General features: G+C 39.4%; 1 non-coding gene across 1 annotated transcript; it reads left to right on the forward strand.

Annotated features, from left to right (window-relative positions):
- Positions 1–10,986: 10,986 nt before the first annotated feature.
- Positions 10,987–11,093, forward strand: LOC122069877. Its single transcript, XR_006137575.1, has one exon. It is a non-coding gene; the product is annotated as a small nucleolar RNA R71 (small nucleolar RNA).
- The last annotated feature ends 3,979 nt before the right edge of the window (positions 11,094–15,072 follow it).

The raw sequence follows: 15,072 nt of genomic DNA on the forward strand, positions 1-15,072 counted from the left end.
CAAGATAATGTATGAAATGAAGACGATGCCATAAACACTCCAAAAATAAAATCAATGCCCGCTCCCCACTTACCAATTCACGTACAAGAATATGCACACACGATACGAGTAAGATCCACCATGCGAAGATGAAAGTCTCGAAACCTAACATAAAAAGGAACCTTAGAATACGTCCGTTTCGAGACCATAAAACAATGATAGACGTGGTCACGATGTGTTTAATAAATTAAAGGAGGTTGTCGATGAATTCAGGCTTGAATGGAGCTCATTGGACAATAGGTGGGTCATACAGGTGGGTAGGAGGACCACCTGTGCAAGCTGCCCAGGCAAACAACACTCAGACACACCGGCGGGTGCTATCGATGGGTCTGGGTAATCACCGGTCCTACTCGCCGGTAGGAACCTGGGGCTAACCCAAGACTGGTGGGTGCTACTAGCGGGTCTGGGTACCTGCCGGTCCTACCCTCTGGTAGGATCCCAGAGCCCAACCAAGACCGATGGGTTATACTGGCGGGTCTAGGTACCCGTTGGTCTAACCCACCAGTAGGCTCCGAAGCCCATGCAAGACTGGGGGGTTCTGGTGGGTTTGGTTACCCGCCGGCGCTACCCACCAGTGTCCAGCGGGTTCTGCTGTTCTACTTCTCTTCTTCATCCCTCCCTTTGGGAACCCAAGAGGGTTGTTCCCATCACATTTCCCACACATTTTAGACTTCATCCACCTGAACATAACATAGATCTAGGTTCAAATTAAGATTTTGGGAACAAACCATACCTTTAGCACAAGAAATCCCAATAACTTAGGATCCTTTCCCCAACTCAAAATGTCACCAAAATTCTTTCAGATCTTGGTTTCCCCTCTTTTAAAACCTTCAAAGAAATTACATTGAGTCCCTATTAACTGTTTGATTTACCACACAAGAGGGTTTCATCATATTCAAGGGGTTATGGTACTTACCTACCTTAAATTGCAGATCTCAAAGCACCGATCACTTTTCCGACGATGAAATGGCAAGGTACGACATCGACAACAAGGGGGAAGCACTTTCCCTTACTCTTCTTTCCTTCTCTTCACTATTTTCTCGCTTTTCTTTACTCAGCTCCACCAACCCTTGCTGAAATAATAAATGGGAGAGGAGTAAATGCTATTTATACCTTGGGTTATAAATATCTACTAAGGTGCATTTGGTTTTGTCATTCTATGGCCATAGTAGCATTAAACTGCGATACTGGGTGAAGTAGCTAGTAATATCGGACACACATGACTTAACTATGATAGAGAGCCCAAAACACGCGAGCTCACCCAATTTGGGCTTGCTGGGGCCCACATTTCCCTATAGGTGGGTCGCACAGGGGGGTCACTGTCACACCCCACTTCTAGTAGACCCAACATACCATGTAGGAATACTGGTGGTGTGAGTAAAAAGCTTACCCATCTTATGATCCTACCAGGATCTCTGATAGCATTACCCTAACGATTCACAATCTCAAAACACAAACTAACTAATAACAGTCGAATCAGAGTAATATAGCGGAATCATAAATAAATGTGGAACATCTAATGATAAATTAATTATCCATAACCAAGTTTATCTATTTACAAATATCCGAGACTTATACATTTCTAGTTTAAAAGTATACCATCCAAAAATTTGTACCAAAATAACAAAAAAAGGCCCAACACCTCATGGTGTTGCATATGCACTGACATCACAGATACAATCTAGCATGCATAATAACAGTCGAGTATGGACTACTCAACACCAGTATCCTCATCGGCCATGAAGCGTATCCATTTTCAGATGCAATCCCAGAGTACACGATACCGGTAACACATTGGCCACAGAGTGTAATCTATGACTACAACTAACTCTAATGCACATAATCAATGCATGAATGCAAAAAACTTACAGTAATCAATGTACTGGTACCACTTCGGCCACACCAAATTCTGTTTTATATATACAACAACCACACGGCGATCACGATATCGGTACCACCTCGGCCACACCGGATCCTCCCATATATATCCATAAACATTCCATATCATATTCATAAATATGTATCAAATGATGGAACATCGTCATCATGTGAGAAATATAATTAAACATGTAAAAATCTAAACATGTGTGCAATTCTAAATAAATAAACATTCCAAAAATAAAAGCAACCATCCCTCACCTTGATTAGGCTTTTGCGGATTAGGGTTCGAGTATGGCCATCGGTCCTTCAATTCAATTATGGCCTCGGGGTATGTGCACATCACTGTCCTAGGGACAAAGGTAACTAAACATCAATACGTGTCAGAAACATCGGGAGGGGCCCATATGGGTCACCCCCAAAGGGTACAAACAAAGTCCCATAGTGATAGTGCTGTCACCAAAAATAGGCATTGCCCACTAGAAATATCAGTGCTGTTTTTGGTGGACATCACAGAGAGCTCCTAAGGCTCGGGTAGTCACCGAAAGTAGCCCACCAAAAATAGACCCAATTTTTCTTGTGGCTTGTTTCCATTGGCAGTACAGAAGTGCCCGTGTGAATTAGGGCTTTCCGGCTCTGGCCCGATCACTGGGATTTATTCCATGGAGTTCATGGGGGATATTCCTAGCATCATTATGAGCTAATAAAATCCTGATTCCACCGAGCCATTTGGGAGATACGTAGATCAAAGGATCAAAACCCTAGGTGGTCATTTGCTCAATCTTGTTGCCAGAGCTCACCGGACTCTATTTGAGCTTGGCAATGGCATCGTGAGGTGAAATACGCAATCCCCGAGCTCAAGAGGGTTTGTGACCTAAGATTTATCTTATACCTAGCTTCCCCTAGCTTAAAATGAAGAGAGAGAGTGGTAGAAGAGGTTACACTTACCTCCGACAATAGAGCGGACAGCTGGGAGCCAAGGTGAGTCCTTCCTCTCCTTCTTCCTCTTCTCTTCTTCCTTTCTCTCCTCCTTTCCTCTCCCACGATTTGTATAAGTGAGAAATGATGAAATAAATTCCTCATTTCCATTTATATGGTAAGTTAGGCTTTAGGGCCTATTTGGTTTGGTCTTAGTCGGGTCCAAATGCGTCAATCCAACTTCTGGGGCATGTGGACCTGACTATATCGATCTGTAGGGTGCTCATATCATAAGGAAGGTGTGGGGGAGGATTTGGAATCACCTAGGGATGTCCACGATGTGGGTGGCGGGACCCATGGGCATCGAAACCCAACCAGTAGCCTGATTGGTCAGCTGAAACAGCCAACAGAAACAGGCCTAGGCTATTTCTGGCAGCACACAACCTATTTTGAATGCTTGCTGTCCACCAGCTAGTCTTGCCTGGGTAGTTGCCCTAGGCCGTGTTCATGGTCTTTCAATAATTTTGGTGCTGCTGAGATTTAGGTGTAGGGTGTCAAGTCACTTACCAGCTGGGGTTGGAAAGTTTGAATCTCCTCCAATTGGACTGACAAGCGATGCATGAACATATGAGGTCATCTCTCCCCCTTAGGCAGTGGGCAGCTGTTTGAGATTTAAAATGTAACCACAAGCGTACGGATCAGTGTAGCTACGGGTCAAACACAGGGAGAGCAGCCACTTTTTTTTTATTTCTTTTAATAATGCGAAAGTGAACTGATTAATGGTTGTGATCTAATTCTAATTACCGTCCTAAAAATAACGTCCTAACCATTCGTCATCTAAGAATTTAAAGACGCAAGCCACGCAATTAAAATTAAATAAATAAATAACTGAAAATAAACAACCCACGCAATTAAAATAAAAAATAAAAAAATAAAAAAATAAATAAAGGAAAAAAATGCTGAAATAAAAATAAAGTAAAAGAAAGGGGATAAAGCTAGAGAGAGACTCACAAGTAGGTTTCTCTACTTAGCCCGAGGGATGCATCATAATATGAGCTTCCCTACTTGACCAGAGAGTCACTCTTACAAGGGTTACTCTACTTGGCTTTAGGGAAAGGGAGACAATTAAAATAAAAGCAATAAATTGATGGTTCTATGGCTAGGAGGGGCAAAGCCAACACATACACTAGCCATGAACCTTGGGGGAGAGGGATAGCAATAATGTAACGACTGAAAATAAAAATCCTAAATTAAGAAAGAAAGGGTAGTCAGAAGAAGGAATGAGAGGGGGGAGAGAAGACTACTGAAGGAGCCTACTTACTTGAATCAATGCTTGAACTTGAAAAAAAAATTGCTCCACGGCTCGTGATCTTGTCACCTAGATCTAAGCCTAGAACTATAACTTAAAAAATTACAACTCAATTGCATAAATCATAAACATAAAAAGAACTGAATAAAAATAAAAGAGTGCTTGCATTAATTGACATAAAAAAAACTATTACAAAAGTGATTAAAGCAAAAATAGAGAAGAACTAGAACCAAAGAGTGAGAGAGGGAGAGAGAGAGCAACTAAAAAAAACTAGAAGAAGAATGAATTGTCTCCTCCTCTTACATGAGTTGTATTTATAGGGAATGGAGAGGTAGGGTAACAATTTTCTCTTTCCTAAAAGAGAGAAACCCACAATTGATTGTGAGATCTTTTGAGTCCAAAAGTGCTAAGATGGAGGAGAGAGAAGAGAGAAATAAATTTTGAGAAATTTCCTATAATTTTTTGCTTATTTTCTTTCCTTTTTTTCTAATTTATTTTTCTTCTTTTTTTCTCTCTCCTAGGGACGATTTTTTTTTCTTCCTTTGTGTGATTTGGACAATCTTTGGTGATGATGTGGAGGAGAGAGAAGATTTGGACAATTTTTGGTTCTCCCCTTTTTTTCTCTTTCCTTTTTTTTTCTTCTCTTCTTGCTTCCACGATTTTGCTTTCCTTTTTTTTTTTCTTTTTCTTCTCTTCTTGCTTCCACGATTTTGCTTGCTTCTAATTTGATGTGGAAATCCCCTCCATGCCCTTAGTGCTTTAAGTGAGTGAAAAGCAGGAAATCTTCAACAAATTCTCTAAAAAAAACAACCATGAGATTCGAACTTGAGACCTCTTGGTGAGAGAGGGAATTTTGTACACCATAGCTCACCAACTAAGCTAGGTAGTTGTTGTTACCAAAAACAAATCTTTAATCACTTAAGGATGTGGTCCATCGATCCTTGTTGGCATTTGGAGTATTCATTGTACCTCTGGGACAATTGCAAACGGGCTGGTTCTGCATCTCGGTTCAGTTCTTATCCATTATTCTTTTTCTGACCCGAAAAAGAATAATCATTTGTACGGGTGACCAAACGAATGTGTACTTTTAATTGAACACGTCCATCTTGCTCAGAATTTCGTCCTCTTCGCAACCATGGAAAGAAATAGGACCTCTCTACGTGTAAAATTGAAAATATAGCTCCCGATAGTCCTTAAGGCCTTGAAAATATAAAACCTGCAAAAAGAAAGTAAAACCATTCTAAATATGTAAAATGCATGTTTTACTACCCTAGATTTCACACATAAATGTGCTCATCAGAAGACGTATCTGCACCCCCATGTATATGTAGTAAGTCACATAGTCATGCAATACGGATACCTCATCGTAGTGCCCACAGGTGGGGAGGACGTTCAGCTAGACTGCCCAATAGATAACCTTTGGGGTGGCAAGGTAGTTGACTATGCGATCCCATCCACTGACCTCCTTAGTCAGCATATTTCCTACATGGAGTATCTAGAGAAGATCATTGATCGGAAGAACCATGTTCTTCACAACCACACTGTTTCCTTCGTCAAAGTGAAATGGATGAACCACCCCAAACAGGAAGCATCCTGGGAGCGAGAAGATGAAATGATGAAGTAATACCCTGGATTGTTTGATTTTCTAGGTATATTCAATTTTGAGGACAAAATTCTTGTAAGGTGGGGGGGTGTTACAGCTGTGCCCTAATTTGGTTTAATTTGAAATTTTTACGATAGGCCTCGGATCAGAGATCTAAAGTATGATCAGGTTTTGGCTCATGACTGCGCATTGCCAAAGGGGTAGGGATGACCTCACATGTTCGTGCATCACTTGCCTATCTTACTAGAGGGGATTCATACCTTTCGATCCCAGAAGGTAAATGACCTAACTCCCCACACTTGATTTTCGGCACGCATCAAAATTTCCGAAAAGCATTGAGCATGTCCGAGGGAAACCAACCATGCAAGACCAACCTTGGAACAGAAAGTTGTCAAGATAGCTTACTATCTTGACCACCAAAAATAAGCCATCGAAAGCATCCTGGACCTGGATTCGGTGCCTATTTTCGATCGGTTGATCGACTACTATCAAGGTTTCGATGGCCATGGTTCCCATCACCCGCATCGTAAATGAGTCCAGATGATCCCAAATAATCCTCCACTTCTTCCTCATGATGTGAGCCCTATATGGACCTAAATGTGTGGGTCCTCGTGCCACAAATTTCATTTTAACCTGATTCGTTCAAAAGAAGTCCAAACCAAACAGACCCTAAGGCCCACTTAAGTTATAAGTTGGGAAATAAGGATTCATTTCCTCATTTCCCTTGTGCCCAACATAGGAGAGGAGAGAAAGAGGAGAGGAAGGAAGAAGAAGAGGAAGAAGGAGAGGATTGGAGGTCTACCTTGGTGCTAATTGCCGCCTTGTTGCCGGAATCACTGTCGGAGGTAAGTACAACCTCCCATACCTCTCTCTGTCTCTTTATTTTGACCTAGATAGAGCTAGGATGCGTGTTCTACCCTCCCGGTGTTGTTGTCGGGCTCAAACAAGCCCAGTGAGCTCTGGCAACATGTAATACCAAAAGGCTAACTAGGGTTTCGATCTTTCGATCGATGTATCTCCCAAACGGCTTGGTGGAATTGGAATTTTCTTGACTTAGAATGATGCTAGGAACATCCCCTATAAACTCCATGGAACAAATCCCGATGATCGAGCCTGAGCCGAAAAACCCTAAAATCGTTGGACTGCCCTGAACCACCATTAGAAATAGCCCACTGGATCCACTGGGTCTATTTTCAGTGGCATATTTCTGGTGGACACGGAGCCTTATGTGCTCTCTATCACCTCCACCAGAAATAGGACTGATATTCCCGGTGGCTGTTTTCGATGACAGTACTATCACTTAGGGACAGTGTCTGTACCCTTTAAGGGTGACCTATGTGTGTCCCTCCCGATGTTTTCAACGTATACTGATGTATGAAATGGACCTTCTTTATGTGTAAAATTGGAGATACAGTGCCCGATAGTCCTTAAGGCATTTAAAATAAAAAACCAACAAAAAGAAAGTAAAACCCAAGGTAACTCTATTCTAAATATGTAAATGTATACTTTTATACCCTAGATTTCACACATAAATGTGCTCATCAGAATTCCCCCACACTTAGACTTTACTAGTTCTTGAGCAAAACAAAAAGAAAAACAATAAAAAAATAAAAACCTGACTAACTTTCGTAGGAATCATGATTGCACTTAGCATGTGCAACAAGCCTTTAAACCCCTAGGTCACCCCCAGTGGACGAGTTATGTCTCGTAGGTGTTTGCAGTGAATATACACCCAAAATTCAAAAAAAAAACACATCCCAACCTTGGCTAAAGGTAGGGCCATGCCAATCCGGAGCAAAGATAATTCCTCTTACACTTGATCTAGGGACCCCCACACTTGAATTTTAATTACCCCATATCAATTTCTGGCACAAGCATATTTCTTAATTTGGAACTCACCTTGTCTCTTCCAAAACATCCTTATCTTAAGGCAAGACCACTTGTGAAGTAACAGGGAACCAAGGACTAAGGCATTGGAGTGTTTTTGAGTAAACATGTTACCAAGGCATTGATGACATTTACACATACTTTCTTACTGTGTGGTTTTCTTTTTCTTTTTATTATTATTTTTTTCATAATAAACTCTATCCTACTCCACTACTATTGACCTGAATGCAATGGTGGAGCAAACACCAGACACCCAAGTTACCATATACCTTTGCTTTTTGCATATGCCCACATAGACAATAATGCTACAGTTCTTCCAAAAGTTTCCTCCCTAAGAATTTCGATCAAGATACCATGCTTCCTGAGACGCAATGCCCTATCTAGTTCTGAGGAAATCAACTCTTTTTTTTCATTTTGCATCACTTTCCACACTTCATTTAAAATTGTGTATTTGTTAACTCATGCCAATCTAAAAAGGTCTCAACTCCAAATCAAGAGTACAAGAAACCCACAGACTTAATTTTGGTCCAACACCATAAAATAAGGGTTTCTTATTTTTCAAAAGAAAGTCCCATCTCGAGACACATGCTTGTTTCTTTTTCTTAACAGGGTTTTTATAAGTTCAAGATGGGTACCATAATCAAAATTATTACTTTCATACATCAAGCAACCGAATGATATGGTCATTAGCCAAAAACCAAAGTAGGACTTCATCCTCAGCAAGCTCAAAAATAAAACGAAAAACAAACACAAAAAAAGGGAAAAAAGCAAGAACAAAAGAAACACTAGTTTCCCTCCCCCACACTTAAGTCATAGAATGTCCTCAATGCATGAAAAGAATTAAAAGGAAAGACAATGCAAGGGGGTTATACCTGGGTAAAAGTTAGTCATTTATGTAAAGAGGTTCATGAAGATCCATGACCTCTTCTAGAGCAGAAGATGACAATACAATAAAGGGCTTCAACTTATGGGTGATCCCATATTTCTTCATGAGGGCCTCAAATGATCTATTGCAAAAATGGTTGCCCCTGTCAAAAATGTAATAAATGATCCCATTATCCATATACTTTAGAATTTCTTTTTGAATGGCTTCCTTCATCACTAGGTTAGCTCTCCTCTGGGGTTCCGTTAAAGGTTTGGATCCCTCAATGAAGTGAATATGATGTTGAACAATAGAAGGGCTAATTCCTTTGATTTCAGCCATGGTCCAACTTAGGGCTTCCTTATTATCTTTTAACACTTTAAGCAACTCCTCTTCCTGGCTAGAAGTCAAATTTGAAGAAATTATTACAGGAAGAGTCTGGTCAGGCCCTAGGAAAGCATATCTCAAATTAGATGGCAACTCCTTAAGATCTAGCTTAGGGGGCTCCACTATAGAAGGTTTGGGAATGGAATTGGAAGGGGCTCCTAAGAGCTCTATAGGTGGTTGGAGACTCCAAACTTCAGACATAATTCCATCATTAAAACCACCCAATTGTTCCATACACTCTTGAAATTCAGAATCAAAATAAATATCAAAATATGTCTCAATGGAATCTAAATTTTTTTGGAGAATATGAACTTCCTTCTAATGGGGATTTGGTTTCTTACCCAACCTAAAGACAATAAAATCCACAAAAGTGTTACCGCAAGAAAGTTTCATGGTACCGTTCTTATAATTAATTATGGCTTTGCTAGTCGCAAGGAATGGTCTACCAAGAATAATTGGTATCTAGTCCTGAATGTTGGCAACTGGTTGGGTGTCTAAAATAATGAAATCGACATGGAATAAAAATTCCCCAACTTTAAGTAAGACATCCTCAACCATCCCTTTAGGAATCTTAACATATCTATCTACCAACTGAAGAGTAGTTCCAGTGGCTTTCAATTCTCCCAATCCTACTTGCTTATACACATGGTAAGGTAAAAGATTCACACTTGTGCCAAGGTCAAGTAAGGCATCTCAATGTAGGTGTTGCCTATGACACAAGCTATGGTAGGGCTCCCTGGATTCTTATACTTAGTAGCTGTAGATTGAGTAATTATGGAACTAATGTTGCCTGCTAAGAATGCCTTTTTGGGCACACTAGTGACATTTGTGAGTACGCAAATCTTTTAAGACCTTTGCATAGGCGGGGATCTGGGATATGGCATCCAAAAGAGGGATCTTTACTTATACCTTTTTGAAGACTTCTAAATTTTTTCCATGGAAGGAATTTTCTTTTTATTTACCAACTGATTAGGAAAGGGGACAGGAGGAACATAAGCACTGCAAGGATTTTGTCCTTTTTCAGAAGAATCATATTTAGTTTCCTCAACAAAATCATCTTTAGTTGCTTTAGGTTCATTAGACGAACTTGGAATAAAAGGCACACTGGTGTCCTCAACAGAAGGAGAGTTAACCGGAGTAATAGATGGGAAAGATTTAGGAACACTCTGTTGGTACTCTCGGCCACTCCCAAGAGCATAAACAACATTACATTGGTTGGAGGGCTCTTGTTGTGGACTTTTTTGAATTGAATTCAACTAATTTGGAACTTGTTAATGATTCATATTCACATTCTTGGGATTTAGTTGAGGCTAACTAGGAATCTTCCCTTTCTCCCTTTCATGCAAAACATTAGCAATTTGGGAGATTTGCTTCTCCATGTTATGTTGGCTTGTCATGAAAGTACTTAAGAGAAGTTCCATGGTTTTTCCTAAAAAAGAAAGCCTAGGCAAATCATCACCTCCTCTCATGAATCTTGTAGGTTGATTTACAGGAGGTAGTGGAATAACAGATTGAGTGGGAATCCTAAAATTGTTCTACTGATTGGGGGGCATGATCCTTTGATTCGCTTGTTGGGGAACAAACTGCCCTTGACTCAAGGGTTGAAAATTATGACCTACTTGATTATTGGCTTGATTCCAAGAGAAGTTAGGATGGTTCCTCCATCCTGGATTATAGGTGTGACTATAAGGGTTGTTTTAGGACATGGCATTCAAATTTTCAGGGCCTATATTAAAACCATTTATACGAGAAATATTAGGGCACTCCTCCATCGCATGCATGGGAGATTGACACCAACTACACATAGGCACAGAATGATTTATTTGGTTTAGTTGGGTAGGTTCTTTGACTACTATGGCTTCGAGTCTCTTGATAAGACTCTCAAGTTGAGCCTCTTTGGGAACACCTTTTACAAGGTAACCCTTATTTTTCCTCTTAATTTCTTGAGTAGACTCCCATTCTTTGGTTTTCTCAGCCAATTTAAGAAAAAAGTTCCAAGCGTCGTATACAGATGTAAAACCTTTGGGGCGCATAGACCCTAACAACTGCTTGAACTAATAATCAATACACTCATAAATGATTTGAAAAAGTTGCTATATATCAATTCCATAGTGAGAACATTCATGAAGGAGGTCCTTAAATCTCTCCATAAATTTGGAGAATGACTCACTAGGTTTCTGCTTGAATTGAAGAATGTCACTCATGAGTTTATTGGTTTTATGCAAAGGAAAAAACTTTTTAAGGAAGGCTACAGTAAACCCATGCCATGTGGTAATGGAATTGGTAGGTAGACCATAGAGCCATTTCTTAGCTTGGTCCTTGAGCGCCAAAGTTATGAACCTTAATTTTATAGTATCATCAGGCAATTGTTGGACCTTAATCAAAACTCAAACCTCCTCAAATTCCCTAAGGAACAGGTATGCATCCTCAGAGGGCAACCCATGGAAGTGGGGTAACATAGTGATGTACTGAGATTTGAGCTCAAAATTATTATTCTGGGCTTGTGGTAGAAATATGCAGAAAGGTTGGTCTGCCCTAACAGGGTAGAACCTTTCTTTCAGAGATTTAGGTAGAGGGTTTTGCTGTTGGTCTCTCATATTGAAAGGTATTGATGAGAGTATAGGTGTAGGGTCACTACTTGTTGGATCTCTTCTTTCTAACTGATTCTCAGTATTAAGTACCCACCTAGCACTAATGCAACAGAGCACTATCCACAACTAGAATAAGACTAGAATAAAAGAATGGAAAATAATTTTTTTTTTGGGATTTTTAAATTTTTTTTAGCTTTTTTCGAGCTTACTGGCAGGGATCCGAGGTTGCTTAATTAAATTCCTAAGGTACTGCTACAAGGAAAAACCTATCTTTATCATACTATGAGGCTTGGTGACCTCCATCGATACAACTATTGTTACAGGTTGTTCTTCTCAGGAATTCAATAAAAGAAAAGAAAAAATAAAACAAAGCAAACAAAGCACACCAATTTACTAAAAGAAAATAAAAAATAACATGGAAATGTCTCCCTAGCAATGGCACTAAAAACTTGTTTGAACTTTAAAAGTAGCCACAAGCATACGGATCAATGTAGCTAATGGGTCGAGCACAAGGAGAGTACCACTTTATTTTTAGCATATTTTAGTATTACGAAAGTGTAATGACTGATTATGGTGATCGACTTCTACTACCGTCCTGACACAAATGCATCTAAAAACATCCTAACCAACACAACGAGAGAAATTAGAATTAAAATTGCATTAAAAATTGAACGACCTAAACATTCTTCACCTAAGAATTTAAATACTCAAACCACACAATTAAAAAGCAAATAACTAAAAGTAAAAGTGCTGAAAAGTAAACAAATAAAATAAAAAATGAAAAAAAGCTAGAGAGAGGCACACAAGTAGGTATCTCTACTTAGCCTAAGGGATGTACCATAAATAATATGAGCTTCCCTACTTGATCAGAGAGTACTCTTACAAGGGCTTTTCTACTTGGCTTTAGGGGAAGGGATGCAATATAAATAATCAAAGTAAAATGATGGTTCCATAGCTAGAAAGGGGCAAAGCCAACTAGCTAAGGACCTTAGGGGAAAGGAAAGTAATAATGTAAAATTGAGAATTAAAAACCTAATTTAAGAATGATGGGTAGAAAGAAGAGGGAATGAGAGGGGGTGAGAAGACTACTGTAGAAGCCTACTTACCTGAACTTCCATACTTCAATCCTTGAATTAAGACAATTTGATTGATTTGAGATACTATAAGCCCTATAAACCAGATCTAAACAAAATCAAATCTGAAATTGTTAGGCCTAGAGAAAACATATCTAGAAGAGAAAAACTGAACCTGAAAGAGATGCTCCACAACTTGTTCTTGTCACCTAGAACTAAGCCTAGAACTATAAATTAAAACTACAACTGAATAAATTGAATAATAAAATAAAAGGCTTGCATTAATAAAAAATATTACAAAAGTTCTTGTATAAAAAAATTAAGACAAAGATCTAAAGAGAAAAAGAGAGCACAACTGAAAACCTAGAAGAAGAGAAGAAGAGAGGGACACCCCTTTAGGGTTTGGTGGACTCCCTTTTATAAGGAATAGAGGAAAGAGGAGGACGTCCAAGGGTGGATCCTCTTGGATGATTTTGTGGTGAGGTGGAGAGAGGAGAATGGAGAAAAAATAGGTAATATTCTTATTTCCTTGTCTTTTTCTTTTTTCTTTCCTATATTTTCTCTCTCTCTCTTCTTCAAACTTGCACACAACCCTCTTAGCCGAATTTTCTATGCTTGCTTTTATTTGGAAAATATTCTATTTTATTTGGAAATTTCTTCTATGCCCCTTGTCTTTAAGTAGGTAAGTAGGAGAGAGAAAATCTAAAAAAAAAATCCCCAAAAAATATCAGCCAAGAAGTTCGAACTTGAGACCTCCCGGTGAGCAAGGGATATTTGCACACCATAACTCACCAACTATGCTAGGTAGTTGTTATTACCAATAAAGAAACTTCAATCACTCAAGGGTGGGTCCATCTATCCTTGTTAGCATTTGAAATATTCCTTGTATACCTAGGACAACTACAAATGGGCTGGTTCTACATCTCAGTTCAGTTTTGATCCATTATTCTTTTTTCTGGTCTGAAAAGAATAATCACTTGTACGGGTGACCAAATGGATGTGTACTTTTAATACAACACATCTATCTTGCTTAGAATTTCATCCTCTTTGTACCCATGAAAATAAATGGGACCTCTTTAAATGTAAAATTGGAGATACGATACCCGATAGTCCTTAAAGCCTTTAAAATACAAAACCTACAAAAAGAGAGTAAAACCCAAGGTTCCATTTTAAATATGTAAAATGCATTCTTTTATACCCTAGATTTCAAACATAAATGTGCTCATCAATTTACTTGTTGCATGTGCTTCCTATTCTCAAGTGTGGCAAATGATCTCCTCCTTTCCTACATTTTTCTTTAGAAAAGTTTTATTGAGCCATTATAGTTCTTTATAAATTTTTTGTGTTGTGCTAAAGTTTTCTATTTTTCCCAAGGTTTCAAGAATCCATTACTTTCTTTTCTTACCTGAATTTACATTTCTCATGTTGTAGGTTTCTTCTTGTGGCTTCTCTACCGCATTTGGAAGCAGAATCACTCTCTCTCCATCTCAATTTCACATAGCAGAAGTGGAGAACTTCGACCCCTATTGGTTTAGAACTGTTGTGGATCAAAACAATTGGGGACTATTTAGCTCTAAGGCCATCATTGTAGAGCAGCCAATAAGAGTATATGACCTTCTAGCTTTTTGAGTGCAAGAGAGGTTTGTGGCTTTAGGGTGGGAAGCCATGTTAAATGTGGAGGAGGAAGTTTATCTGCGGCTGGTACACACTTTCTTTTGCAACCTTACCGGCAAGCATCTCCATATTGGAGGGTTTAGGGTAAAAAGCCGAATATGTGGTCACGACAATGCTGTCACTTCAACCTAGTTTAGGAAAATAATCGGTGTTTCATCCAAAGGTACCAAGATCTTTTGCCCACCTTGGACTTCTTCCAAGGGCTTTTTCAAGAGTACGGAGTTGGCTTTTTTAAGGGCTAATATCACTAAAGATGGTATGGAAAATTGGGCTAAATTTGCAAATTGGAGGCCCACTCATAAAGTATTGTGTAGGATTGTACAATACAATCTTCTCCCAATTCATGGCCATTTCAACGAAGTCTCTCTGATGCAAGCATATACTGCTTTCTGCTTGTACATTGGGGAGAGGATCAGCTTGCCCTACATAACAATGATGCAGATGATAGCTCATGCCCATCGTCCAACAGATGGCTATCTTTTCTATGGTAAGGTAGTTACCAAGGTCTTCAGGCACATGGGTATTAACTTAGAGGTTGAGGAAAAGATGATGAATACCCATGCCATTCCTTTTGATTGTGCCATCTTGGAGAAAATGAGTATCTATGAGCATGTGGGTAGTAATTTGGAAGCACCCATGGCTGAAGAAAACTTGGATGGACGTGATGAGAATGCGCCTCAAGATGGGGATGAACATGAAGAGAATATACACAAGGATGAGGAGGAACATCATGAGGGAGATGTACAATTTAGAGAGGAGGAGGTAGGGCATCAGAACCCTTTTCGTGAGTTCCATACTAGTGGGATGGATGCTAATCTCGGATTCATAGAAGAGGATCTCGTAAATTTGGG

The sequence above is a fragment of the Macadamia integrifolia genome, unplaced genomic scaffold (assembly GCF_013358625.1).
Source record: "Macadamia integrifolia cultivar HAES 741 unplaced genomic scaffold, SCU_Mint_v3 scaffold746, whole genome shotgun sequence".
Classification (NCBI taxonomy): Eukaryota; Viridiplantae; Streptophyta; class Magnoliopsida; order Proteales; family Proteaceae; genus Macadamia; species Macadamia integrifolia.